This window comes from Arachis ipaensis, chromosome B3 (genome assembly GCF_059453495.1).
Source record: "Arachis ipaensis isolate K30076 ecotype BB chromosome B3, ASM5945349v1, whole genome shotgun sequence".
Classification (NCBI taxonomy): Eukaryota; Viridiplantae; Streptophyta; class Magnoliopsida; order Fabales; family Fabaceae; genus Arachis; species Arachis ipaensis.
The window spans coordinates 129,759,909-129,765,908 of NC_142438.1; positions in this window are offsets into that span (position 1 = coordinate 129,759,909).

Consider the following 6,000-nt stretch of genomic DNA (forward strand, 5'->3'; position numbering starts at 1 on the left):
TTAACTATTTTATGTAGGGACAATAACTCTAAATATGGTTGATAAACCTCAAGAACAAAAATTACTACATTAACTTGAAATTTGACTTAATTATGCATAAGAAATAAATTAAAATATTAGTTAATATGTGTTCTAATAATATAAGACATATGTTAAAGCTATCATTAATAAAAGATTTAAATTATTTATTTTATAAATACATATATTATAATTTTTATAAAAATTATTTTAATTAATAACTTTAATATTTGTAATCATTTATGAGATGAATGGAAATACAATTCGTCGTGGCAAACGCCGAGAGGTGCCAAGTGTGGACGCTTTTTTCTTGCTGGGATATGTGGGTCCCAATAGTGAAAGGAAGACACTCGAAAGAATAATGGGACGAAAACACCGATTGTGACTATGGAGTGGACTCAGTAACGTGACCCAGGATAGATCGGTTGTAAGGAAAATGTATCTGCTCAATATTTTTTTTAATTAAAGGAGTAAAATATGATTTTTAATTTTTTAATATTTTTTATTTTTATTTATAAAATTAATAATAAAAAAATATATTTTATTCTTTTAAATAAAAAAATTGAAAAAATTCATTCTCTTGTACTACTATGCTCCACGCGCATATCATGGCCGCGTTTCTCAGCTCGAATTTTATTAGTTGGTGGCAACCGACAGGTGTTCAATAGGGACACGTGGTACGATGTGAGGAAGACTCAGTGAAATGCACATGGATCGTGACTGTTTTGGAAAATTGCAAGGTAGCCTTGACCGTTGTAGACGGTTCCCTGTATTTGTTCGGTTTCCTCTTTTTTTTTTATTAAAGGCCCTCTATCTTCTGCAGCAGTGCAGTACGTAGGACCATTCGTTCCGCTCGCGTCATCAATTTTGGGAATCTATTAGTCCCTGTTCCAGAAATTTCTTTCATAAATTAAATCGGTGTTCCAGAAATTTCCTCACTGCCTCATTCTCTCTCTCCCGTATTACTCAAATATATTTTTTTATTTTTAAGTGTTAGCTAATACTTTTTTATCGTATGATTATCATATAAAAAAAAGAGGGCTTGGATTCCCTCGTAGTCAGAGAGGAATCTTCACTCTTTTTACCTTTTTAGTTATAGACGATCACGTTCACGTACGACTTAAGAGTTTGGCATGTGTTGAGCATGCAGGCAAGCCAATTTACACATTTTTGGTTCAAAGGAAAAGAAAAGGTAGGGAAAGAAAATGGATAAAAAATCAAGTTTTTATTGTTTGAATACCATAAAAAATTAAGAGAAAAAAAAGTGACGTGGAGTTCATTCAAAACTATTTTTTTTATCATGATATGAAAATTTATAGAAAAAGAGTAAATAATAGTACACTTACAAATATTATCTATTGTTATATTATTATTAATAATTATTAATATAAATTTAGTTTTAACAATTTTAATATATTATTATAATTAAAATTTATATTTAAACATTATATGTATTAAATAAATAATTTAGATTAAATATATAAAATTATAATATTTATAAAATACAATATGCAAATAACATGCAAATAATTTTACTTTTTTTTTTCTTATTTTCTTTTTTTTTTTATTTTCTTTCTTATATTCCAACAAAGTGTTAAAGATTTGGATAGCATAGAGAGAAGGGGAAAATATACTTCCAATCCATTCACAAAAGTGAGTATTAAAGTAACTAAAATTTGGTCCTTGTAGATTTTTTTTAGAAGAAAACTAAGTGCAGACAATGTCACATAAAATCGATAGTTAAAAACAGTTAAATAATTTATCTAATTTGACTAAATTTTCATCTAACGAGTTATCAAACTTTAATTTACATTTGATTATGTATTTATGAATGTTTTCTTCATATTTTTTAATGGGTTATACACTTAAACTTTAACATAAATTTCATTAAGCAAAGACATAAATAAAAATGTATACCTATATAATGTCATTGTGTGATTTCCTTTTCTAACAAATTCAAATTTTTGTATATATATTTATATCGTATTTTATGAGATACATTAAATATAAAAGTTCTTTTGAATTTTGGTAAATCTAAAGTATAATTTATAAAATAAAATAAAAAATACACTGAAGCATAAATATTCTCTAGTATATATAATTCTATCTTATTTATGAAAATGGCATTCTAATTGCAAACAAGTGTACACTATCTCAAGCTGATACCACGTTATCCTACTAGGGTTTAAGTTTTTGTTGTTTTTGAAAAGTATCTATCTTGGTCTCTGTTCAAACATGTGTTACATTTGCATTTATTCTCCCATATTAGTACTAAAAAGAACAAGCCTATGATAAAACTAAAATAAAAACTTTTAAATTTTATAGAGACAAATAAAAAGCGAACAAAAATTAAAAGAAATATACATTTTGTACGTACCAAAAAATGTTTATTTTTAGCTTTCTATTGTTTCACTCTCTTCTTTTAAGTATAAACATTTCAAGTATAGTTGGCAATGATAATGTGCATTTCAGATCTATCGTCACTTCCTCGGATTGTCCTTTTAATTAATTTCTTTCTTTCCTTCTTATTAAAACATAATCCTGAATCCTAATGTTCTGTTCACTTCTGAGTTTAAAACAAGTTATTCACTTAATTCATATAATAGAAATGGCAGACTGTAGATTCTTTTAACTTTCTAGGTGAAGTTTCTAGGTTCTTCCTTAGTGGAGAAATATTCCTGATGTTATTGTTAATAAATAAGATTAAATTTGGTACGTGATAATTTTTGTCTAACCATTTGTAAAATAAAATTTTAATTATATCCGAAAGTTAAAAGTATGTAAAATATTGGAGAAATAGTAGTTTTAAGATTGGAAAAGGAACAAATCGATCCTTTTTATTATTGATTATATTACTTGTTATTAAAATTAGTTATTAATATAAAATATATATTAAAATATAAAAATAAATTAAATTATATATACTTTTATATATAAATATATTAATAATTGATTTTAGTGGATAAATAATATTTTTTTGTGTTATATAGTTGTTATAATGATGAAGGTGGAGGTAGGGCCGCTAGTAAGATACTGGTGGGTCATAGTATATCGGTTGGATGAAGATGTGTTGAATGAATAATTGCAAATGTGTGTATAGCAATAGCAGTAACAGGGAAAGTTACCAAACTTCACGTGATGGTTATGCTTTAACGCCTCTTGTGTCTGCACTCTGCACACTGCACCAAACTGCCAACCTCACTTTAACTTCCTAGCAAGCATCAACCACAATTTTTTTTTTTTTTTCTGGCAAGAAAAAAGCTTTCATCAAGAAAATAGTAGAACGAGTCATTTATAAATTGCAAAAAACACTTAAAAGATCTATAACTAAGAAAATAAATAAGTTTTAGACTTTTAGTTGAACTGGTATGAGAGAACACACTTTCTGGCATCAACGACATCAATCTTCAACTAGCCAATACTAAAAGGGACTGTTTTTAGTGAAAAAAGTATTTTTTGGACTTTGACGGACTAGATAAAAAAATACCACTTCAATGATTAGGATGACTTTCATACAGTAATTGTTGGAAATTTTATATTTCACCTAAAGTTTAATGAATTTGTAGACTGGTTCAACGTAATTTGGTTCAATTTGAGTTATAAGATCCGATTTATTTATTTTTTGGATGAAATGAGTTATTGTTTTTTTTGTTCCGGTTCAACGTTGATATTTTTTTTAAAGATCCGCCATAGATGAAAAGTGCAAGCTTGGTGTGTGACAGGTAGCAGATGCTAAGTTGCAAGAAGATGGATCGGATTGGTCATGATGTGTTGTTCTTTGGTTTGGGCCTCTTTTGATCCTAATCCTGACAAAAAAAAAAAATAGCATGAATTTCAGCAGCGAAAGAAACTTTTTGGAAGACGATGATTTAACAGCGGCGGCGATGGAAAGTCACCAGTGTAAGGGGAAAACAAGGGAGGACCGTGTTCACGTAGTGGCGTCGGAGGAACACGGTTAAGTGAATCACTGTGTGTTCTATAATGAAGCAAAGAACACTCTTATCCACCTTCATTTTAATAATCTTGTTCTCTCTTCTAACAAGAATCACTGTGTGTTCTATGAATCCAAAGTTCGAAGCATGTGAACCCAAAACTTGTGGTAGCACCACTAATCACCAAAACGTAAGCTTTTTCTTCTACATCATATCAAAACAAAACTCCTACTGTGGTCTCCCCAATTTCGATCTCACCTGCTCCCACGACGGCTTCCCAATCCTCAACACCTCAGAAACTCTATAGTCTATACACTGTCCAAAACATTTTCTACAACAACCAATCACTTCGAGTCCATCCCTGGGCTCTCGGGACCAAGATCCACGGAATGTATTGCCCCACTGAGAAACTTCAGCGGCCACAGCAAAAGGTTCAGTGTTGCTTTGAAGCAGAAGCAAGTCTTGCTCTAATGGAGTCTTGTGTTCTTGTGATGTTGATGAAAGGTGAAGATATTTATGTGATGAAGGTTGGAGATAGTAGAACTCTTCTTGCTCAGAAGGTTGAGCCTGATTACTGGAAATTCCTAATTAATATTCATCCCCAACTGCTATTTTTATCTATTTGTGAACTAATCCCAATATTTTTTATTAATTTATTTTATTACCTGATCCATCAAGGACCAAAAAATACTTTCCCTACCGAAGAAAGCTCTGACCCAAACTTCTAAAAGCATTTTTGAAGCTCATCCACCCGAAAACACCACAATCCTTTTTTCCTTTTTTTTCCCTTTCCTTTCATTCATTAACGAAAGAGACATAATTTATTAGAAAGATAAGATAACCTGGAGATGGTTTTATATATACCTTTTTTTTAATTCCTGTTAAAAAATATATTTTTTACGTCCATCTGATTGAGAGACTATTTTTTTTATCGCAATAATGGTAAGGAGAGCTCAAACAGACGTAAGACGTGCAACAGGAGAAAAAGTCTCTTCATGGTCAATATCATACTCTTGTGTACAACTTTGAGCAACCAATCGTGCCTTATAACGGTCAATAGAACCATCAGAGCGAGTCTTTATCTTGTATACCCATCTATTATCCACAACTTCCTGATCAAAAGGAGGATCAACCAAATTCCAAGTGTGTGCTTTTTCAAGTGTGTGAATTTCTTCCTACATTGCTTGCTGCCAGTTTAGATCTATGGAGGCTTCTCTGAATGACTTAGGTTCATGCTGATGAAGAATAGTAGAAAAATAATGATAATCAAGAAGATGAGGAGGTGGATGTCTTATCCTAGAAGAACAAGTGGAAGGAGGAGGCATGACGGCAGGAGCAGGATCATCATCCGGTTTAGAATCATCAGGAGATGGAGAAGGCAGAATAGTAGGAGGCTGTAGAGGTTGACTCGAGATAGAACCTGTAGAATCATTACTAGAAAAAATATCAACATTAGAGTTAGTGAAAAAGGGTGACTGAGTAGGAGGAATAGACTCAAAGGAGGAGAACTGAGAAAACATATAATACTCCTAAAATACAGCATGACAAGATATACGAATACGTCTAGAGAGAGGATCCCAACAATGATAACCTTGTGTTCAGTGCCATAACCAAGGAAACAACACATGTGAACCTGCGGTTCAAGTTTACTATGTTCATGAGGCCGAAGAAGGACAAAATAGACACAACTAAAAACTCGAAGAGAACTATAATCTGGAGAGGTATGATAAAGACGCTCGAAGGGAGTAATGTTACCGAAGACAGAAGAAGAAAGTCTATTGATAACATGAACAGCAATAAAAATAACTTCACCCTAAGTACGCTTAGGACACGAAGAAGAAAAAAGTATTGCACGAACAAAGTCAAGAATGTGGCGATGTTTGCGTTCAGCTCGTCCATTTTGATGAGACGTACCAGGGCAAAAAAATTCAGATAAAGTACCATATTCTACAAGAAAGGTTAAGAGTTTGGAATCACGGTATTCCATAGCATTATCGCGCCGAAAAACCTTAATGACCTTGAAAAACTAAGTTTTAATCATAGTGGCAAA